Source organism: Triticum aestivum, chromosome 5A (genome assembly GCF_018294505.1).
Source record: "Triticum aestivum cultivar Chinese Spring chromosome 5A, IWGSC CS RefSeq v2.1, whole genome shotgun sequence".
NCBI classification, from domain to species: domain Eukaryota; kingdom Viridiplantae; phylum Streptophyta; class Magnoliopsida; order Poales; family Poaceae; genus Triticum; species Triticum aestivum.
Genome location: NC_057806.1, coordinates 222,678,054 through 222,703,045, shown reverse-complemented (window position 1 = coordinate 222,703,045; position 24,992 = coordinate 222,678,054).

Below are 24,992 nucleotides of genomic sequence, written 5' to 3'. Positions count from 1 at the left end.
ATCCCCGCGATCCACTAGTTTCCTCACGAGGTTAGGGGCCACTCCTCAGGCCCTGCGAAGGTTGGGCCAGGCGACACCGAAGAAAAGCGGGGCAGCACCTCCGCCGAGGGGCGCCCCTCTAGCCGCCGGAGCGGACGCAGTTCTGCACGCCATGGCCCCTTAGGGCGACTCGTCCGCCTTGCCAGGAGGCAGCATTGCCCCGAGGCCGGCCGAAGAGCACCATGCCAACTCCCCCAACCCGACCAAGGCCACGCCGAGGAAAAGCGGGGGTGTCCCTGCCCCAGCCAAGAAGGAGAAGAAGAGGGCGTACATCGACCCCGGCGAGTAAACATCTTACCTTGTTTTGTGTAGAGCATATTTGTACCGTGCTCACAATGCTCCCCCTGATGACTAGGATGGGCATCATGGTGAAGAATAGGAAGGAAGAAACACGAACCCTGGAGGCGCCATCGAGGGAGTCCTGGATTATGGGGTCCTCGGGTGTCCGGGCTACGTGATGTGGGATGGACAGGTGGGCCATGAAGATACAAGATGGAAGGCCTTCCCTCTGTCCGGATGGGACTCTCCTTGGTGTGGAAGGCAAGCTTAGCGTGCAAATATGTATATTCCTTTCTCTGTAAACCGACTCTGTACAACCCTAGCCCCCTCCGGAGTCTATATAAACCAGAGGGTTTAGTCCGTAGAGGCTCGATCACAATCATAATCATACAAGCTAGACAATTAGGGTCTAGCCGTTACGATCTCGTAGTAGATCAACTCTTGTAACCCCTATACTCATCAAAGTCAATCAAGCAGGACATAAGGTATTACCTCCATCAAGAGGGCCCGGACCTGGGTAAAACTCGTGTCCCATGTCTCCTGTTACCATTGATCCTTAGACGCACACTTCGGGACCCCTACCCGAGATTTGCCAGTTTTGACACCGACATTGGTGCTTTCATTGATAATTCCACTGTGTCGTCGTCGAAAGGCTCGATGGCTCCATCAATCATCTACAACAATGCTGTCGCGAAGGAGATTTTTCTCCCCGGCCAGATCTTTGTATTCGGCGGCTTCGCACTGCGTGCCAACTCAGTTGGCAACCTAGAGCAGATCGACAGCTATGCCCCTGGTCACCAGATCAGTTTTGGAAATCTGAAGTATGTCGCTGATATCCGAGGAGACTTGATCTTCCAAGGGTTCGCAGCCTCAACCACCGCTCCGGCCTTAGATCCAGAGCGCGTCATCAGGTCCGAAGACGGGAGTCTAGAGCCCGTCGGACTCTCTATGGCCTTAGAGCTCAACACTGAGAGAATAGCGTCTCCGGCAATCATTAGAAGGCCGGGCACTTCTCCGGATACTACTTCCGAACCCTGGAGGCCCGCGTCATGCGAGCTCGGCCCAGAAACCTCCGACCATGTCCACAACCTGCTCTTAAACGAGGCCTTGAACCTAATGCGATCCCTCGTCATCACAGAGGAACTGCTTCTGAATCACGCCCAACCCGGACTAGGGGGCTAGGAATAGGGAATTTTACTTCCCACCCACCACCCACTTCATAGCCACTGTCGAAGACCTAACCGACATGCTTGATTACGCCTCCGAAGACATCGACGGTATGGACAACGATGCCGGAGAGGAGCAGGCCCAAAACCTGCCGGTCATCGGACGTTGAATGGCCACCTCCTCATATGATGTATATATGGTGGATACACCTAAAACGGTGACGGCGATGACAAGAAAAACCCAGTCGAGGACAAACCTCCCGAGATACAGCCGAAACATCGATGTCAGCATCGCCACTCTCAATCGCGTCGCGGCAAGAACATCAATACCGGCACCGAAGACAATGATACTCTAGAGAATGCCGAAGACCAAGAAGACCCCTCCGAACCAACATCCGAACATGATGATTGGGAGGATGGGCAAGTTGACCTTGACGGGCAAATAGGGAACAATGACTCGGAGGACAGCAACTATCTGCCACTCTCCGAAGACGACGTAAGCCTCCGCGACGAAGATTTTATCGTGCCTGAGGAACCCCTCAAACAAGAGCGCTTCAAGCGCCGGCTAATAGCTACGACTAGAAGCCTAAAAAATAAACAACAACAGCTTCATGCTGACCAAGACCTGCTCAACAACAGTTGGACTAATGTCCTGGGAGCCGAAGAATATGGCCTTGAGCGACCGAAAAAGAGTTACCTGAAGCGCAAGCTACTACCCCAATTCGACGATGAGGCATTGGAGCCCATACCACCCATGTGTAATGCGGCTGACGGATCTGATAGACCACCACGTGGCCGGGATAGAGCGGCAACTAAAACCGAACACCAGCACGCACCACCTCACCGTAAAAGCAGAGAAACAATAGCTCGGGGATACACATATGACCTACGATAGGACCTGGAAATAGGGCAGGTCAGACCAGGTCAATCTACGGATCACGGGGGCGTGCTCCGGCGGGAGAGGTGGGCTATCAAGCCTGGTGCGATAAACACAACCAACCTCGGGCTGAAAACCACATATGGACTCCATCTGAACTGTGTTGTGATATGGCCCGATACAGAGGCGCCGCACACCCCCTATGCTTCACCGATGAGGTAATGGAGCACGAGTTCCCTGAAGGGTTTAAACTCGTGAACATTGAATCATACGATGGCACAATAGATCCCGTAGTATGGATAGAATATTTTCTTGTCCACATTCACATGGCTTGCGGTGATGATCTACACGCCATCAAATACCTTCCCCTAAAACTTAAGGGGCTATCTAGGCACTGGTTAAACAGCCTCCTAGAAAAATCTATTAGAAGCTGGGAAGACTTGGAAGATGCCTTTAAAGACAACTTCCAAGGCACTTATGTCCGGCCTCTAGATGCCAATGACCTCAATCATATACCAACAGCCCGGAGAGTCGGCCAGGAAATTCTGGACCAGGTTCCTAATTAAAAAGAACCAGATTGTCGACTGTCCGGATGCCGAAGCCATAGCGGCTTTCAAACACAGTAGCCGCGACGAATGGCTCGCCCAACACCTCGGCCAGGAAAAGCCAAAGTCCATGGCAGCTCTTACAACACTAATGACCCGCTTCTGCGCGGGCGGGGATAGCTGGATAGCCTGTAGCGGTAACAGTACCAGCGACCCCGACACTTCCGAAGCCCGAAACGGCAACGGAAGGCCCCGACGCAACAAACATAAGCGTCGAAGCAACAATGATGATACAGAGAATACGGCAGTCAACGGCGGATTTAGTGGCTCCAAATCCGGTCAATGGAAGAAACCATTCAAACAAAATAAAGACAGTTCATCAAGGCTGGACCGAATTGTCATTGTGCAAAAGTAGGGGCTCTTCTTTTGACCCCTTTACTTGTGCACATGTAGTCAGATCTGCGTGCCACGGCCACACTTACTAGGGCAGAGGAGGGTAGCCGAAGAGAAGCCAAAACACGAGGCAACCAAGGCGACACCCACACTAGAAACACAGGAGAGCAAGAGGGCGACGTGGACTCCCTCGACAAGATCCTTGCTGAGGCAGCCTCCACAGCCCACGCAAGAGCCTTGCCGGGGCAACTTGCCTGTTGCCAGCGGAATGAGCCACCCTTGAGCCCACAGGCTCCAACCCAACCAACTACATTGGAACCAAGGCTCGGGAGGCGCCTCTGTGGTGGCATGCAAATCTTCATCAAGATCATAAACATGTGAGATCAGATGAGGACCAGAAGACAGCGACCCTCGGCGGGATCCAAGCCGAGGAAACCCACAAGACCCCCGGCAAGACCCTTGCCGGGGATGACTGCGACGCCACAGCAGCACCCTTGCCGGGCCCCCGGCAAGACCCTTGCCGAGGGCATCAGTGGGGCCACTGATAGGCCCGTGCCAGCCAAGACTCCACCACCATCCCCAAGCAGCTACTAGCTCAACCAGCTGGGCAGGACCCGTGTGGCGACGGGCGGACTCTACACCGACTCAGCAAGCACCTGCGTGGCGGCATGCGACCCTTCATGAAGGATCCACCACCGCGGCAGCCCAGTAGCTAGCCAACGTGGCGCCACGATGCCTCATCAGCTCGGACGCGTGTGGAGGCCAGGTGAGGCGGCGACAGCTGGGACGTGCTTCCCTGCCGTCCCTGATAAAGCAAAGAGGGCACGTCGGCAGCGCATTAAATGCGTTTGTCCGATGGTCCCAGACGATAGGCTTGTCAACTATAGACCTTTCCACCTCTTGTGTGCCACTGTGGCAACCCCTTTTTCCTATAAAAGGAGGCCCAAGGCGACCAGGAGGGGGATTCGGCTCTTTTGGGCAAAGTTGCACCCTGTAGCTAGCTCAAGAACACAAGAACACTTTCGAATACATCCACCAAAGCAGGACTAGGGTATTACGCATCTTTGCAGCCCGGACCTGGGTAAACGATCCGTGTGCTTCCCGTCAGACCCGCTCTTGGCACAACCTCGCGCCCGCCAACCGTAGAAGGAATCCTAGTGACCACATAGGTGTCGTTCCCACCGACATCTCTGGCGCGCCAAGTAGGGGGCGCAGTTGTGAAAATCTGGTCTGGCAGTCGGCCTAGCGGTTCTTGATCGTCATGGCTCCCAAGAAGAAGAAGGCCACGGCGGTCGGTTCGTCGGGAGTCGACGGCCCGTACCGACGCGTGTGAGCAGTAGGCAAGTCACGGACCGGACCCGAGGCGCGACCCGCGAGCACCAACATTGCTCTGACAGTCAGAGCCTGGCGAGCAGTGTCGCTCGTGCGAAAGGCGACGGGCCGCACGCCGCGAAATCCAAAGACGGAGCTGGCCCCCCACAGGCGGCGCGGGACCCTCCGGGGGCGTCACCGTACCACCCACGGGCAGCGCGACGACCTCCAAGACGCCCACTTCGGCGCCCACAGTGTGCTCTTCCTTGGTTGTGCATGGCGAGCAGCGTCACCACGCGGGGACCCTGGACACCACAGTGGGGAGAGTCATGTGCGTAATTTGCGGGACGAATGAGGTCAGCATGCTCGCCGAAGTGATGGCGGAAATGGCACACAGCCGCCGGGCCGTGACAGAGCTCCTTCTAACGTGGTTAGGAGTCGAAGCGCGCCACGGTCCATGCAGCTTTCGCCGCCACCCATGCCAGCAGAAGCTTTGGCGCGCACACAACTGCTCCTCGACTTCCCTCCTGCTGCGGAGAAGCTCGACGAGTGGAGGGCCACTATCCGAAGCCTTGTCGGTGTCGCCAACAAAGACAAGCCACAACCGGTGGGGCCCTTAGGCCGGCGCTCCATCGGGCCACTGCACGCCAGCGGTGGTGGGGCCGGAAGCGCCGCGGCCACGATGCACTCTCCTCCTCCACGCAAGCCACCACAGATGTCGGTTTGTCGTGATGACACTTGTGATAACATTTCCATAGCATCGTCTGATCCACGGACCCACTGTGACCAACACCAGGTTCTTCGGGAGCGAGCCCATGAAGACGCTCGAACCACCATCGAGCGCCGGCGCGAAACGCGCCACCAGTCAGACAGGCGGCCGGGCCCGCTATGGACCACCCAGCACCGGGAGGCTCCGGCGGCCTACCTTACGAGGTGGGTTGCCCGACCTTTACCCATGAGTTGCGGCAGTTCTAGTTGCCGTCCCACCGCATGTTCAAGCCTGACGTCGGCCAGACGTACAATGGCAAGACCCATCCGTCAGAGTTCCTCAGCATCTACACCATCACGATGCAAGCCGCTGGAGCTCATGACGACAAGGTGCTTGCCAACTACTTCCCGTTGGCCCTGAAACCCAATGTCATGTCTTGGTTGATGCACTTGCCGATGGATTCCATTTCTTCTTGGTCAGACCCGTGTCATGAGTTTGTTGGTGCCTTCTGAAAGCACAAGTGCTCCCCGGGTGATTTTTGTAATTAATGTCAACATATCTCTTGTTGGACTAATACTTTCATCTAGCATATTTTAGATAAGTCCAACAGTGGAGTTGCATGGACTAGAGGATGTGGGACCCCTTCAAGATGATGAAGACAAAAGGATTGGCTCAAGCTCAAAGCACAAGACTCTACATTTCATTTTTAGTGATCCAAGATCACATTGAGTCCATAGGAAAAGCCAATACTATTAAGAGGGGTGAGGTGTTGCTTAATGAGGTTCTTGCTCAAAGTGCTTAGTGATATGCTCCACAACCCTCAACCACTTCTCATATCCAAATATATCCCGAACCAAAAGTCAAACTCGGCCCCACCGAAATGTTCTATCCGGCGCCACCGAGTTCTCTTGACATAGCCACTGCCAGAAACCCTAATCAATTTGGTCTCACCGATGGGATCTCGGTCTCACCGAGATGGGCTTGCAAACTCTCTGTTACCTATTGCATTAATTTTGGTCTCACCGAAACATGACATCGGTCCCACCGAGTTTGCTTGACCAACTCTGTGTTTAGCTTATTACCAAAATCGGTCCCACCGAATTTGTGTAATCGGTCCAACCGAGATGAGGCTTTACCCTAACCCTAGCATATCGGTGTCACTAAGTTGACTTGTCGGTCCCACCGAAAACCCTAACGGTCACATTATGAACTAAATCGGTCTGACCGAGTTGTATGATTCGGTCCCACCGAGTTTGGTGATTTGTGTGTAATAGTTAGATTTTATGTGCAGGCTATATATACCCCTCCACCCACTCTTCATTCATGGAGAGAGCCATCAGAACATGCCTACACTTCCAACATACATTTTCTGAGAGAGAACCACCTACACTTGTGTTGAGGTCAAGATACTTCATTCCAATCACATAAATCTTGATCTCTAGCCTTCCCCAAGTTGCTTTCCGCTCAAATAATCTTTCCACCAAATCCTATCCTATGTGAGAGAGTTGAGTGTTGGGGAGACTATCATTTGAAGCACAAGAGCAAGGATTTCATCATCAACACACCATTTGTTTCCTCTTGGAGAGTGGTGTCTACTAGATTGGTTAGGTGTCACTTGGGAGCCTCCGTCAAGATTGTGGAGTTGAACCAAGGAGTTTGTACGAGCAAGGAGGTCGCCTACTTTGTGAAGATCTACCCTAGTGAGGAAATTCCTTCGTGGTCGATGGCCATGGTGGGATAGACAAGGTTGCTTGTTCATGGACCCTTCGTGGGTGGAGCCCTCTATGGACTCGTGCAACCGTTACCCTTCGTGGGTTGAAATCTCCATCAAAGTGGATGTACGATAGCACCACCTATCGGTACCATGCAAAAAATCTCCATGTCTCCAATTTCATTTACACACTCCAATCCCATCCCTTTACATTCTTACAACTTGCATGATTTACTTTCCGCTGCTCATATACTCTTGTTGTGCTTGCTTGATATGTATTGTGAATGTTCAAACTTGTGCCAAAACTCCACTTCAACTTAAAGAAATTAAAAACTGCAACTTTTCTTGCCAAGAGTCTAGTCACCCCCTCTAGACACCTCTTCTCGATCCTACAATTGGTATCAGAGCACTGGTCTCCATTGCTTTGGTTTAAACACCTTTGGAGGAAGATGGATGATTCTATGTTGGGGAGTTTTAGACGTAGAGTGCCTATTCTTGATGGAGAGTATTTTCATGAGTGGAAAAACGAGATGCTTGAGATCTTTAATGAATATCATTTGACCAAGTACATTACTACTCCTTGTGCTTGCATTGTTGATCCTTTGGATCCTACCCTTGATGAGTCTATTGACATGATCCGTAATCTTAGAACGGTCAATTTAATCACTAGAGGTTTGCCTAGAAATTTGCTTGCTAGCTTGCCTCTTTTGATTGTGCCTACACCTTATGGAGATTTCTCGAGGAACGATTCCCAAATTATTCCATGAAAATTCTAGATGAGATTCTTCGTAAGTCTATTGCCTTGAGTAAGATGAGTTCTAATGATCCCAAGTTTGGTGATTGCTTATTTGAGCTTACTAATATTACGAGTGCAAAAGGATATGTTGGAATTATTAGCAATATCATTTCCGAAGTCATTAGAATCCATAGAGATGAACATTGTTATGGTCATACTTCTAATGAATTACCCTCTCTAGGAGTTGATCCATCACATGACGATGTTGAACACGGATACTATGATAAGGATGATGATAGTGACTATGATCTTGATGATGCGATGAGACACTTTGGTCTTATGGCTAATCTTCGCGGCTATATGGCTGGAGGAAAGGAATGGGTCCTTGATAGTGGATGTACTGATCATATGACCGGAGACAAAGATATGTTTCGTGAGCTTGCTGAAAACAACGGCCCTCGAAAGTATGCCACTTTCGGTGATAACTCAAAGGGTAAGGTGGTTGGCCTTGGTAAGGTGGCCATCTCACATGATAGCTCCATACAAAATGTTATGCTCGTTGAATCTCTTGGCTACAATTTACTTTTCGTATCTAGACTTGCTGATTTTGGTTTCAATGTCCTATTTACTGAAGTAGATTGCCAAGTGTTTCGTAGAGATAACCATAAAATGGTCATTACTGGTATACGTAGAGGTGATCTTTACATTGTTGATTTCACTAAAAAGGCTCAACCTAGAACTTGCTTAATTGCTAAATCTTCTAAAGGCTGGTTGTGGCATAGAAGGCTGGGTCATGTGGGCATGCGAAATCTTGATAAGCTTATTAAAGGTGATCATATCCTTGGAGTAAAAGATATTATATTTGACAAGGATAGACTTTGTAGTGCTTGTCAAGCAGGAAAACAAGTTGGAGAAAGTCACCCCATGAAGAACATTATGACCACGAGAAGACCACTCGAGCTACTTCATATGGATCTTTTTAGTCCCAATGCCTATAAAAGTCTCGGTGGTAACTCATTCACTCTGGTTATAGTTGACTATTTTTCAGGATTTACGTGGGTGTTCTTCCTTGATGATAAATCGCAGGTCCAAAAGATCTTCAAGAACTTTTCTAGGAAGGCCCAAAATCAATTTGAAGTGAAGATCAAGAAGGTTCACAGCGACAACGGAACAGAGTTCAAGAATGCAAATGTGGATACCTTTCTTAATGAAGAAGGGATCTCACATGAGTTCTCAGCTATGTACATGCCTAAAAAAATGGAGTTGTTGAGAGGAAGAACCGAACTCTTATTGAGATGGCTAGAATGATGCTTGATGGGTACAAGACTCCAAAATACTTTTGGGCAGAAGCGGTTGAGACAGCTTGTCATGCAACAAATCGCTTGTATCTTCACAAGATACTTCGCAAGACGGCATACGAGCTCCTCACCGGTAACAAACCCCAAGTTGGATACTTTCAAGTATTTGGCACAAAGTGCTACATTCTTGATAATCATCGTCGTTCTAAATTTGCTCCTAAGTCTCATGAAGGTTTCCTACTTGGTTATGGCTCAAACTCTCACACTTACCGGGTCTACAACAATTTCACCCGAAAGGTTGAAGAGACGATATATGTGAAGTTTGATGAATCTAACGGCTCGCAAGTAGAGCAATTGCCAATTGATGTAGGAGACAAAGACCCTGCAAAAACAATTCAAGACTTGTCTATCGGCAAGATTCGTCCAACGGAGGTGAAGGAGAGTTCCTCGTCCGTCCAAGTGGAAGCTTCCACCTCACGACAAGGTGAACCAAGAGTTGACTTGGAAGCATCCACGAGTGGGACACACCAAAATGAAGAAAACGAGGACGTACACCAAGATGAACCTCATCAACCTCCTTCTCCATCACGACAAGAGAACGACAACGTCAACAATGAAGAAGGCCAAGAAGAAGAAGAGCAAGATGAAGAAGATGTTCCACCCCGACCCAAGCAAAAGCTTCCACGAGTTCGAGCAAGAGTCGCCAAAGACCATCCCGTCGAGAAAATCTACAATGATATCCAAACCGGGAGAATCACTCGCTCTAAAACTCGTTTGGCTTAATTTTGTGAACATTATTCATTCATCTCTAGCATTGAACCTATGAAGGTTGAAGAAGCATTGGAAGATCTAGATTGGATAAATGCCATGCATGAAGAGCTACACAACTTTGAGAGTAATAAAGTGTGGACATTGGTCGAGAAGCCCGACAATAACCACAACATCATCGGTACCAAATGGTTGTTTCACAACAAGCAAGATGAAGATGGTCAAGTCGTCCGCAACAAAGCTCATCTAGTCTCCCAAGGCTACACTCAAGTCGAAGGTATGGACTATGGTGAGACATATGCCCCCGTTTCTAGACTTGAGTCCATCCGCATCTTACTTGCATATGCTAATCACCATGATATCACTTTATACCAAATGGACATTAAAAGTATTTTTCTAAACGGTGAAATTGAGGAGGAATTTTATGTTAAATAACCTCCCGGCTTTGTCAATCCAAAGAAACCCGATCATGTGTACAAACTTCACAAAGCCCTTTATGGTCTTAAACAAGCTCGTAGAGCATGGTATAAATGCTTCACCAAGTTCCTTATTGAAAAAGGCTTTGAAATGGGAAAAATAAATTCTACTCTTTTTACTAAAGGGTTAATGGTGAGTTATTTGTATGCCAAATTTATGTTGATGATATCATATTTGGCTCAACTAACCCTCATTTTAGTGAGAAGTTTGGAAAGCTAATGTCGGAGAAGTTTGAGATGTCTATGATGAGTGAACTCAAGTTCTTTCTTGGTTTGCAAATCAAGAAAACTAAGGAGGGCACCTTTGTCTCTAAAAAAAAGTACACCAAGGACTTATTCAAGAAGTTCAACATGCAAGAAAGCAAAGCTATGAAAACTCCCATGCCTACAAGTGGACATCTTGACTTGACTAAGGACGGTGAACCAGTTGATCAAAAAGTTTACCGCTCTATGATCGGTTCATTGTTATATCTATCTACCTCTCATCCCGATATTATGCTAAGTGTGTGCATGTGTGCACAATATCAAGCGGCCCCCAAAGAATGTCATCTTAAGGCTGTGAAAAGGATAGTGAGATACTTAATACATACACCAAATTTTGGCATTTGGTATCCTAAGAGGTTTCTTTCAATCTTCTTGGCTTTGCCGACTCGGAGTATGCCGGAGACAAGGTTGATAGAAAGTCCACTTCGGGTACTTGTCAATTTCTTGGTAGATCTCTTGTGTCTTGGTCTTCCAAGAAACAAAACTCGGTATCCTTATCCACCACCGAAGAGAAATACATTGCCGCCGGTTTATGTTGTGCTCAATTACTTTGGATGACCCAAACTCTTAAAGATTATGGGATCAATGTGAAACATGTTCCATTGCTTTGTGACAATGAGAGTGCTATTAAGATTTCTCACAATCCCGTGCAACATTCTTGAACTAAGCATATTGTAGTTCGTCATCATTTGATTCGAGATCATGTTGCTAAAGGGGACATTGATCTTAAGCATGTTCGTACCGATAAGGAATTGGTGGATATATTCACCAAACCGCTTGATGAGAAAGTCTTTTGCCGTTTGATAGGTGAATTGAACATCATTGATGCTTCAAACCTGGAGTAGGAACTCCATTTGGATACATGCAAGGCATGAATCTATGAAAAATCCTTGATATTTCTCTTATGATGATATTCATATGTCTTGGATATATTTGCACCCTTGCATGTTATCTAACCCTTGTAAGTACTTGAATGAATCTAAATCTATGAGATTGCAACCCACTCACATCTTGAGCGATCTCTACATCACCGAGTCTCTACAATACAGTGGTTGATGACAAGGAAGCACGAAACCCTTCAACATGTCCTTTGACAAATTATATGTATCAAATTTCATGATTGTCATTTTGGATACACAAGTGTTCTTCCTTGCAAAACTAACCCATGTAGGTAGATGAACTCAACTCCAAGTGGTGCTCCCAACCATTCTTGTGCTACATCAACCTTGAGCACCCCACGCAAGTTCAACTACATGATCAAGATCAACACCACCACCCAAGGTATGTCATTCCATCTTAGAGAAGCTTTACCTCAAGACATAGGTCAAAGCAACTCAACAAGATGTGAATACATCAAATGCTTAAACGAAAAATGGTAACCCCATTTTGAGCTTAAACGATGAGTATGACTTACGATCAAGTGTTCTTACTTGACTCCTCAGTCAATACACTCTAACATAGGTGACTTTGTCATCGCCCAATTCTAGATGAAGTTCTTTAGTGTTTCCTTGAGTTTTTGCAAATTTCATCCAAATTTTCTTTTCTTTGTTTTGTTCTGCATTCCCTGCATCCAATTCCTTGCAAATCCCTGTGAGATCTTTCTTGTCTGGTGAGATGAGGTGAAAAGTGTTTTATCTGTGATAAACTCGGTCACACCGGTTTGTTGTTTTGGTCCAACCCAAGTCTTTCGGTGCAACCAGAACACACCACTCGGTGCAACCGATTTCACTATAGGAAAGACAACTTGCCACTCGTTCCTGCATTCTTTTTGCTCCAGCTCCAATCAATGATTCTTGTCCTCTACCAGCATCACATTCGACTTGCTGCTTTGCTTTGTGACTCAAGGACCGAACCCATTTGTAACAAACATCCAGAAGAGCCCTTCTTCGAAATTGATGTCAAAGGGGGATAGAAAGATCACATCAAAGCTTAATAATTTCTATAGGGGGAGAGAGAATACTCAGGGGGAGAGAGTTCTTCAATGAGAAAGTTACATGTCAAAGACCCCAGATGCTTGGTGTTCAATAGGAGAGAAGTTACATGTCTTTAAGAGGGGAAAGACATGTTCATATTTGATTGTTTGAATTTGCTCTTTTTTTCTTTCGTTGCTCTGATTTTCTATTCCCTATATCTTCTCCCAGTATCCCAAGCAAGACTCAGGTGGAGCAAGACATCTAAGGGAAGGAAATCCTTGAATTCATAGCATATCTTTACCTTTGGGGACATGTCTATATCCAATAGAGTACTCAGTACTCACTCTCTACATGTCATCCCAGTCTTGGTACTCTTGTGGTTTCTTTGTTTACTCTGGTTAGTAGATGTATCTGTGTTATCTAACCTTGTTTACTCAGGTTCATTCCTCCTGAGCCAACTCAAGACCACAAGGTAAGTATATGCATCACACTCATGTGCATGAGGACCTCTTGCTGATGTACATATTGTTTGCAAGAAAGACTCATGAGCATGTAGGTACATTTCCTATATTTACATCTTTTGCTCTGATGCATATAGCGATGATACATGTAACACCTTGCTTACTCTATCATGCTATGCATTCACATGTTCTTATATTCCATATTTACATGATTGCATACATATAGGGGGAGCCTATGCATGTTACATGTCTTTCCAAAGCTTTACTTGTTATTCTCTATATCTTTATCTAAAGCTTTGATGTATGTTGTCACAAATTACCAAAAAGGGGGAGATTGAAAGAACAAGTGCTCCCCGGGTAATTTTGGTAATTAATGTCAACATATCTCTTGTTGGACTAATACTTTCATCTAGCATATTTCAGATAAGTCCAACGGTGGAGTGGCATGGACTAGAGGATGTGGGACCCCTTCAAGATGATGAAGACAAAAGGTTTGGCTCAAGATCAAAGCACAAGACTTTACATTTCATTTTTAGTGATCCAAGATCATATTGAGTCCATAGGAAAAGCCAATACTATTAAGAGGGGGTGAGGTGTTGCTTAATGAGGTTCTTGCTCAAAGTGCTTAGTGATATGCTCCACAACCCTCAACCACTTTCTCCTATCCAAATATATCACAAACCAAAAGTCAAACTCGGCCCCACCGAGTTCTCTTGACATAGCCACTGCCAGAAACCCTAATCAATTCGGTCTCACCGAGATGGGCTTGCAAACTCTCTGTTGTCTATTGCATTAATTTCGGTCTCACCGAAACATGACATCGGTCCCACCGAGTTTGCTTGGCCAACTCTCTGTTTAACTTATTACCAAAATCAGTCCCACCGAATTTTTGTAATCGGTTCAACCGAGATGAGGCTTTATCCTAACCCTAGCATATCGGTCCCACCGAGTTGACATGTCGGTCCCACCGAAAACCCTAACGGTCACATTATGAACTAAATCGGTCTGACCAAGTTGTATGATTCGGTCCCACCGAGTTTGGTGATTTGTGTGTAACGGTTAGATTTTGTGTGGAGGCTATGTATACCCCTCCACCCACTCTTCATTCGTGGAGAGAGCCATCAGAACATGCCTACACTTCCAACATACATTTTTTGAGAGAGAACCACCTACACTTGTGTCGAGGTCAAGATACTTCATTCCAACCACATAAATCTTGATCTCTAGCCTTCCCCAAGTTGCTTTCCACTCAAATCATCTTTCCACCAAATCCTATCCTATGAGAGAGAGTTGAGTGTTGGGAAGACTATCATTTGAAGCACAAGAGCAAGGAGTTCATCATCAACACACCATTTGTTACCTCTTGTAGAGTGGTGTCTCCTAGATTGGTTAGGTGTCACTTGGGAGCCTCCGTCAAGATTGTGGAGTTGAACCAAGGAGTTTGTATAGGCAAGGAGATCGCCTACTTCGTGAAGATCTATCCTAGTGAGACAAGTCCTTCGTGGGCGATGGCCATGGTGGGATAGGCAAGGTTGCTTCTTCATGGACCCTTCGTGGGTGGAGCATTCTGTGGACTCGCGCAACCGTTACCCTTGGTGGGTTGAAGTCTCCCTCAACGTGGATGTACGATAGCACCACCTATCAGAACCACGCCAAAAATCTCCGTGTCTCCAATTGCGTTTGCACACTCCAATCCCATCCCTTTACATTCTTGCAACTTGCATGATTTACTTTCCGCTGCTCATATACTCTTGTAATGCTTGCTTGATATGTATTGTGAATGTTCAAACTTGTGCCAAAAGTCCACTTCAACTTAAAGTAATTAAAAACTGTAACTTTTCTTTCTAAGAGTCTATTCACCCCCCTCTAGACACCTCTTCTCGATCCTGCACCTTCACTGGAGGCCACCAAGCTCATGGACAGGCGAGTGATTTGCATATCATTCCCTAGAAGGAAGGTGAAAACCTGCGCAAGTACATACAAAGGTTCAGCCGAGTGCAATACAACATCCCGGATGTTCATCCTGCCGCTGTGATGAGCGCATTCCATCAGAATGTGCGTAACCGCAAGATGTGTGAAGAGCTGGCAATGAACAAGGTCAAGGATGTGGCCGAACTTTACGTTCTGGCAAATAGATGCGCCTGGGCTGAAGAGGGAAGGAAGTACCCCAGCGAAGACACCGGTGCGGAAACCGACTCTACCGATGAAGACACCGCCGCCCCGATGAAGAAGGGTCGGCATCGCAACAGGAAATGCAAGGGCAAGGCCGTGTTTGCCATCGATGGATCCGGCGACACCGGCGCCACCAAGAAGGCCAAGGTAGATGACCCAGACAAGGAGATTGCCAGGTGCGCCGCTTGCCGGGCCTTGGCGGTTGCTGACAATCAGGGGGCTCCAACAAGCAGTATTGCAAGATCCACCTCACCAAGGGCCACGACCTCCAGAACTGCCGACAAGTTGAGCTGCTTGCTGAAAAGAAAAAAGCCAAATATGAGAGGCGAGACAAGGAGAAGGGTCAGGATGTTGCCGAAGGGTCCGGCAAGAAGCGTGGCGGCCAAGGGGGCTGCGGCGGCAAGGACAATCAGCAAGAGAGGCCCGCTCAGGGCTGCCACAAGAAGCAGGAAGAAGACGATCATGATGAGGACGACGAGTCCGGTGAGCATGAGTTCCGGAAGGCTACAGAGGCCATGTGCGTCGATGGTGGCGCCTCGCTGCATACTTCTCACCGCCAGCTCAAGCAGTGGGCGCGTGAGATCACAGCAGCAGAGCCGTCGTTCGACGCTCAGAAGCCGCTGAAGTGGTCCAGCACGCCCGTCATCTTTGACACCGAAGACCACCCTAATCACACAACTGCGGTCGGGTGTTTGCCGTTGTTGGTTTCACCAATGATACACAACCTCAAGGTGAACAAGATGCTGGTTGACGGCGGGGCCGGTTTGAACTTGATCTCACCCGTTGTGATCAAAAGGCTGCAAATTCCTGATGGAGACCTCGAGGAAACGGGCACGTTTCAAGGGGTCAACCCGGGAAGGAGCCAGCCGAAGGGAAAGGTCACGCTGCGTGTGACATTTGGTGGCGAGCTGAACTACTGGACGAAGAAGATTATCTTCGATGTAGCCGAGATTCCCTTGCCCTACAACATGATTCTCGGCCGCACGGCACTAGCCAAGTTCATTGCGGCAACACATTACGCCTACAACACACTGAAGATGCCTGGGCCGATGACCATCATCACCATTCCCTGCGACAAGAAGGATGCGCTGATCTATGCTGACCAACTCTACCTAGAAGCAGTTGCAGCAGCTGCCGCCAAGGCACTTGCTCCTGCCACTAAAACCCCGGGAGAGAAGAAGAAGAAGACCGGCAAGACCTCTCACACCCACTCTGGCAAGCGCACCTCTTCGGAGTGTTGTGCTACCGTCGAGGACGTGCCAGAGAGGTTCACGAGCAAGAGCAAGAAATCTAGATCTGCACCTCCAGAGACCAAGGGGGTGTCCGCCAAGGAGGATGGCACGGGAGGGGCTTTCACCATAAGCTCCACCCTCGATAGAAAATAGGAAAGCACTCTTATCACATTCCTGTGGGCGAATGTTGATGTGTTTGCATGGCAAGCATCCGACATCCCCGGCGTTCCCAGGGAAGTGATTGAGCACCATCTTGTTGTTTGTCCCCGTGCGCGACCCGTCAAGCAGAAGGTCAGGAAGCAAGCTTTGGAACGGCAAGAATTCATCGCAGAGGAGATCAGGAAATCGGAAGTGGCAGGCTTGGTGAGAGGAGTGCTCCATCCAACGTGGTTGGCCAATCCGGTGGTGGTGCGCAAGGCGAACGGGAAGTGGAGGCTATGTATGGATTACACAGATATCAATAAGGCTTGTCCTAAGGACCCCTTCCCGTTGTCGCGCATTGAACAGATTGTTGACTCCACGGCCGGGTGCGATCTGTTATCGTTCCTCGATGCCTACTCGGGCTACCACCAGATCTTCATGGCAAATGAAGATGAAGAGAAGACATCATTCATCACCCCATGTGGTGCGTATTGCTTTTTACGGATGCCTTTCGGGTTGAAGAGTGCTGGCTCGACATTCGCAAGGGTGGTCCCAATTGGTTTTGAGCCCCAGCTACATAGAAATATGGAAGCTTATATGGATGACATAGTGGTCAAAACCAAGGACAAGGCAACCCTTGTACAAGACTTATAAGAGACGTTTGCCAACCTATGCAAGATCAACCTCAAGCCGAACCCTGAGAAGTGTGTCTTCGATGTTTTGTCCGGCAAACTTCTCGGGTTCTTTGTGTCGCAGCGTGGGATCGAGGAAAACCCAGACGAAATCAAGGCTATTGAGTAGATTGAGGCACCCAAGCGAATCAAGGATGTGTGTCGGCTCACCGGCTGCGTTGCCGCCATAAGAAGATTCATCTCCAAGTCCGCTGAGTGTTCCCTTCCCTTTTTCAAGATCTTGAAGAAGGCGGGCCCAATGGAGTGGACCCCAAGGGCCAAGGCAGCGTTGCAGGATCTGAAGAAATGCCTTTCCTCTACACCAATACTAGTTGCACCTAAACCACAAGAGTCGTTGCTGCTGTATCTGGCGGCGATGAATCAATTGGTCAGTGTCGCGCTTGTGGTGCAGAGGGAGGTCGGTAAAGAGGTAGTAGCGACGGCGGGACTGGCGGATGGCAAGCCAGAGGTTCCCCTAGCAGGGCCCGATGCCAGCAAGGCAAGGCCCCCGGCGTAGTCTGACTCTATCAGGACAGGCCCCATGCAATCGAATGAGGTGGTGCAAAAGAAGAAGATGATGCAACACCCAGTTTACTTTGTCAGCTCCCTCCTGCAGGGGCTAGGTCAAGGTACTTTGGTGTGCAGAAATTGCTCTTCGGCCTCCTTATGGCCTCGAGGAGTCTGCGTCGCTACTTCCAAGCACACGAAATCACCGTCGTCACCCACCTCCCATTACAACGGATACTGCACAACCCAGACACAACCGGAAGGATTGTGGAGTGGGCCTTGGAGCTTTCGAGCTTTGGTTTGAAGTTTGAAAGTAGTTTGACAATCCAGAGTAGAGTCTTGGTAGAGTTCATTGCAGAATTGACCTCAACGCATGACGAGGAAATCCAGGAGACCACCCTCCCCGGCAAGGAAGCAAGTCGCAACTAGATCATGTACTTTGATGGGGCTTTCTCACTTGCAGGCGTCGGTGCTGGTGCGCTTCTCGTCGCACCCACCGGAGAGCACCTCAAGTATGTAATCCAGATGCGCTTTCCCAGGGAGATGTCCACCAACAACACTGCTAAGTACGAGGGTTGCTTGCCGGCCTCAGGATCGCGGCGGAGCTTGGGGTGAAGAAGCTCATCGTTAGAGGTGATTCATAGCTTGTCGTCAGACAAGTTAACAAAGATTATCAAAGCTCGCTGATGGAGGCCTACGTAGATGAGGTGAGGAAGCTGGAGGAGTGCTTTGACGGTATACAAGCGGAGCATGTTCCCCGAGTGGAGAACGACATAACTGATTACCTGTCGAAGCACGCTGCATTCAAGCAACCTGTGGAACCACGTACTTTTTTTTTGCTTCGGTTAACTCAACCATCCGTCGAACCATCAACGAAGCAGAACAAACGGAGGAAATCAGGCCCCGGCAAGTACTTTCCCGCTGAGCCCCCAGGGGCCACCGGAAAGGGTGTTGCCACGGATTCTGAGCCTGTCAAGGAGTGACTGATTCCGGCGGGCCGTCAAGCCCTAGCCGTAGAGACGTCGGCTCCCATGGCAAAATAAATGCCTTTGTTCCTTGCCGTCGAGCCCCAGGCTCCGGCATGGGCACAGCATACCGTCCGATTCCTCCAAACAGGGGAGCTTCCTGAGGAACAGGAAGAAGCGGAGAAAGTAGCCCGTCGGTCTGCCATGTATCAGTTCATCGATGACGTCCTATACAGGAAGAAACCGAACGGTGTGAAATTGAAGTGCATTCCCCGGGAGGAGGGACTGGAGATGTTCGTGGAGATACACGAAGGCATATGTGGCTCCCACATAGGGACGAGGGCCCTTGCCGGCAAGGCATTCCGACAAGGTTTCTTCTGGCCCACTACCCTCCAGCATGCAACGGCACTAGTAACCAAGTGTGAAGCGTGTCAGTTCCATTCGAAGAAGCTTCATCAACCAGCTCAAGCCCTTCAAACAATTCCTGTTTCTTGGCCATTCTTGGTCTGGGAGCTCGACATCCTAGGCCCTTTCCCCCCCATTGTCGGGGGCTTTGAGTACATGTATGTTCCGATCTACAAGTTCACAAAGTGGCTAGAGGAGGAAGCAGTGAGGAAGGTGACAGCACAGTCAGCCGTCAAGTTCTTCAAGGGGCTAGTGTGTCGTTTTGGTGTACCAAACAGAGTCATCACCGACAACAGCACGCAGTTCACAAGCCACACCTTCATGCAATACACCCAAGACCTCGGCAACAGGGTCTGTTTCGCTTCCATGGCACACCCATGGAGCAACGGCCAGGCGGAGAGGGCAAATGCTAAAGTGTTGCGGGGCCTGAGGACAAAGACTTTTGACAGGCTGCTCAAGAGTGGAAAGCGCTAGATTGATGAGTTGTCGGCAGTTCTTTTGTCGATCAGAATGACGCCAAATCGAGCCACCGGCCAGACACCCTTTGCCCTAGTATACGGGGCAGAAGCAGTTCTCCCCATGGAACTCATATACGGGTCACCTCGAGTGCGCGCTTACGATGAGGCGACCTTGTTCTTCGGCGCGTTCAGTTGGCCAAGACTTCCAACAAGTTGACGCCAAAGTGGGAAGGCCCTTATCGGGTAATATGAGTCACCAGGCCTAGCGTAGTCCGCCTGGAGACCGAAGATGTTGTTCCAGTGAGCAACTCCTGGAACATTGAACATCTTCGCAAGTTTTACCCATAAGGCGCGGTTGCCGCCCCCCCCCCCCCCGGCAACCCACCTTTTGTACAAGCCTTGCTGGCAAGGCATGTAACCCTCTGTACAAAGCCAGTCGTAGACCCTGAGCATAAATAAATGAAGCGCTGGCACCCTAAGTTTTAGCATGCATGCGAGGTTAAGTCTCTCCCTCAGTTAGGGTTGATAGTGCATAGCGGCGACTAACCCCTAGCCTAGAGGTCGAGTGTGCGTCTTTCTGTCTTCTTTGGTTCGCTAGGCACGTGGATACTTTTGATGAGCCGCTTGGGAGAGAGAAAACGAACTGGCGCTCCGGCCCCGGCAAGCCAAGACTGCCGAGGGATGAAGACACAAGGATCTAACCACGGCAAGCCAAAGTTGCCAGGGGCTGCGGATTCAGATAAGTCCTTCATCCCCCTGTTGTGCATTCCCGTATAGAACTGGGACAAATGAAACCTCGTTTTGCTCCAAGACCACCATGCTCCCCCTTTTTTTGCACACAAGTCCCAGGGACAGAACCGGGTAGTAGACGCGGTGGCAAGGAAATAAACGAAGGGCCTAACTCTACTTCGCCCTGCCTCCGCCAAAAGCGTGAGAATGGTTGACTGAAGTCAGGGCACGGCAAGGCCTCTTATCCGGCGACAATGTTTATCTTAAAATAACAAGGATTCATTCCTTGGCATGGGCCTCGCTTACGCACAGAGAACCCAACAAGCACCCTTTTTCATGAAAAACATCCCATACAGGTACAGTTCATGTGAAATTAAAAACATGAGCAAGGGGATTACAAATTTTAAATCTAACAAGTGCCCGCGGGCTTACAAACTAAAAAGAGATAAGATGCCCGTAATCCCTTTCTTGTCCCTCTCCTCAAAATGTGGAACAAGATGGCAGGAGGGCAAAAAGAGCGCATAGGCAAGGTGCGAGGAGCAGAAGGCACCAAGAGAACGTCCCAGTGCCGGGAGGGGAGCTGGAAGATGAGGCAGCGGGCCGGCAATACGCGTCGAAGGCGTCGGTGCCCACGTACTCCGACTTGATGGCCGCCACCTGCCTTCTTCGCCTTCTCCGGCCCTCCTACGCCAGCCGCCCAAGGAGTCGACGGGGAGAGCCCCGATGGAGAGCTTGACGAGGAAGGCCCTCGGCAGGCCGCACAATGTAGGGTGGGGCGACGCGGTCAGTCGGAGACGAGGTCGACGTGACCCTGCTCGACGTTCTTGTCACCGCTATCGCTATCCTCCTCATCACTCCCGCTTGAAGTGGAGTCTTCATCGTCGGAGGAGCTCTCCACGCAGCACATCAGGCGAGTTCCAAGATCTCTAAATACCTTGACAGAGAGCAGGCCGCCCTCCATTAACTTGAAGTAGAGGACAAGCCCCGCCGTCAGGCTGTGGATGCGAGTGAACGACTTCCATCCGCGGCGGAGGTACATGACGTGAGGAGCGGGGAAGTCGACGTCGACCCGCGTGCCGCCGTTCCCGTAGCCCCTCATGTGCAACCTGAGGGTCTGGGTGGATTGAGCTCCATCTCCCGAGAAAATGGGGTAGGGAGACGGAGGCGGCGATGCGGTGGCCGACGCAGCCTGATGAAGAACTCGCGGGGCTGGTCCCCGACGTGGCCCTCCATCGGGGGAGGCATCGCTGGCAGAGGCGAGGCCGATGCACCACCTCGTCCCCCTCTCCCCCGAGTGCCACGGCGACCTCGGCCTCGCCCCCTCCCCCTTCCTCTCGTGGCCGGCTCCGCTACCACGAGCTCCTGGGAAGGAGGGACACGCTGACGAGCAGCAACACTCGCCACCACCATCGAAGGGTCGGCGCCTCCTCTCGCCATGGATGATGGAAGAAAGCAGCTGAAGTGAATGGAGGATGGATGCTGGGAGAATGTGGGATGACATCCCCCTCCCCCTCCTTATCAAGGGGCGAGGCCGAGGCTCGGCCGCCCCACTCAACCAATCCAGCCACTGGAGGGGCAGGGAATCAGGACCGACCCGCTACCCCAATCGGTGACGGCCCGGTTTCCCGCCTCCAACGCCTGCCACCTGCATGGGGGACACGTCGCGAGCAAGAAGAATTGAGGGCGACCGTTCCCCACCCCGTGATCGTGGGGGACTGACACCTTGAAGACCACGACCCGAGTCCACCCAAGTAATGAGCCGCGCCCCTGCGCCTCCCTCTTTTTACGGGGAAGGCGCGAGCCACCTCTTTACCACGATGTGATGCATGCGTGCGGAAACCTCCCCATGCATGACCCCCACGTCACGCACGACCGTCCACGTCGCGCGTTCAACGCAGGTCATGGGGAAGCGCAGCGGACGAGAAGTTACTGCGGTAAAATCCGCCCCACCTGCCCGCGCACCGTTTTAGGCCTAGCCCAACAATGCGGCATGCTTATGTGTGGCCCGGGCCCGGGGGCTCCCGTCGGTGTGAAAAATTAGGGGCTCTTCTTTTGACCCCTTTACTTGTGCACGGGTAGTCAGACCGCACGCCACGGCCACACTTAGTAGGGCAGACGAGGGAAGCCGGAGAGAAGCCAAAACACGAGGCAACCAAGGCGACGCCAAGACCAGAAACGCAGGAGAGCAAGAGGGCGAGGTGGACTCCTGAGGGAGTCCTAGACTAAGGGGTCCTCGGGCGTCCGTCCTATTATCTATGGGCCGGACTGATGGGCTATGAAGGTATGAAGACCAAAGACTGTACCCGTATCTGGATGGGACTCTCCTTGGCATGGAAGGCAAGCTTGGCGAACAACTATGAAGATTCCATATTATGTAACCGACTCTATGTTAGATCCCCCCGGTGTCTATATAAACCGGAGGACTTAGTCCGGATAGGGGATACTCAATACCTTAGTCATACATGCTAGACTTCTAGGGTTTAGCCACTACAATCTCGTGCTAGATCAACTCTTGTAATACTCGTATTCATCAATATCAATCAAGCAGGACGTAGGGTATTACCTCCATCAAGAGGGCCCGAACCTGGGTAAAGCTTCGTGTCCCCTGTCTCCTGTTACCATCAACCTTAGACGCACAGTTCGGGACCCCCTACCCGAGATCCACCGGTTTTGACACCGACATTGGTGCTTTCATTGAGAGTTCCTCTGTGTGGTCGCTGAAAGGTTTGATGGCCCGTTCAATCATCAATAATGGCGCTGTCTACGGAGAAACTTTCCTCCCCCAGTAGATCTTTGTGTTCGGCGGCTTCGCACTGCGGGCCAACTCGTTTGGCCATCTGGAGCAGATCGAAAGCTATGCCTCTTGCCATCAGGTCAGATTCGGGAGCTTAAACTATGTCGCGGACATCCGCGGAGACTTGATCTTTGTCGTATTCGATACCGCGGTAGCCGCTCCCGATCACCCCGATGATCATTACTTAAATCTGTCATCAGGCCACATCCAGGAGATCGCTCCTGTAATCGCTCTAGCCCTAGAGCCGGAGCAGGCTGCGCCATCCAAATATGGGAGGATTAACCCCACCACGGAGGCCACAGATTCCACGGTGTTGGAGCCGCACAGGGACCTGGTCTCACTCGATGCCTATGCCACCAAAACACCGGACTCGTCTCCGGCTGTAGGTTCCGAACCACGCAAGCCCGCAGACACCGAGCTTGATCGTTTATCGATCTTCGAATTCAGCACCACAGACATCTTCCAGCACTTGCCTCTGGGCGATATGCTAAACTCGTTAAAAAGTCTGTCCTTAGCGGAGGACTCTCAGCCGAACTATATCCGACTTGAACTAGGGGCTGACGATGGAGAATTTCGCTTCCCACCCGCCACCCACCTTATAGCCACGGTCGAGGATTTGACCGACGAACTTGATTACGACTCTGAGAACATCGATGGTATGGACGACGATGTCGGAGATGAAGAAGACCAGAACCCGTCATTCATCGGACGCTGGATGGCCACTTCCTCGTATGACGTATACATGGTGGATGCACCAAAGCAAAACAACGGCGACGACAAGGAAGACCCAGTTGAGGATAAACCTTCCGCAATACAGTCCAAGCGTCGACGTTAGCGGCGCCGCTCTAAGTCACACTGCAGTAAAGATAGAAACACCGGCATAGGAGAAGATGACACTCCGGAAGGTGCCGAAGACAACGAAGACCCCGTCGACACAACAAACGAACAAGATGAATGGGAAGATGCATAGGTTAGCCCTGTTAAACAGGACACACACAAAGATTCAGAGGACGATAGTTACCTTCCGCTCTCCGAGGACGAGGTGAGCCTCGGCACCAAGGATTTCACCGTGCCTGAGGAACCTCTTGAGCAGGAGCGCTTCAAGCGCCAGCTAATAGCCACTGCAAGGAGCCTAAAGAAGAAGAAGCAGTAGCTTCAAGCTGACCAGGATCTGCTCAACGATAAATGGACTGATGTCCTAGCAGCCAAAGAATATGACCTCAAGCGCCCAACGAAAAGCTACCCAAAGAGTAAATTGCTACCTTAGTTCGATGAGGAGGCGCCGGAATATATACCACCATCATACAATGCGGCTGACCGACCACCGCGTGGTCGGGACAAAACAGCAGCTCATACCGAACACCTGCCCGCCCCGCCTCGTCACTCTGGCAAAGGTAAATTCGCCCATGGCCATACATATGACCTCCGGCAGAACCTGAACAATAAAGTAGGACCTAACAGATCAATCTACGGATCGCGAGGACGCACCTCGACACGTGACAACGGCCACCTATTCGGACGTGACAAACCCAGTCATGCGCAGGCCGAACACCGCAGACGGACTCCATCAGAGCTGCGTCATGATACGGCCTGATACAGAGGCCCCACACACCCTCATTGCTTCACTGATGAGGTCCTGGACCATGAATTCCCCGAAGGATTCAAGCCCGTGAACATAGAATCATACGATGGGACCATGGACCCTGTGGTGTGGATCGAAGACTTCATTCTCCACATCCATATGGCACGCGGAGATGACCTCCACGCCATCAAATACCTCCCTCTCAAACTCAAGGGTCCCACTCGGCATTGGCTAAACAGTCTTCCTGACAACTCCATTGGCAGTTGGGAGGACTTGGAAGAGTCTTTCCCCGATAACCTCCAAGGTACATATGTTCGACCTCCGGATACTGATGACTTAAGCCATATAGTCCAGCAGCCCGAAGAGTTCGCCAGGAAATTCTGGACAAGG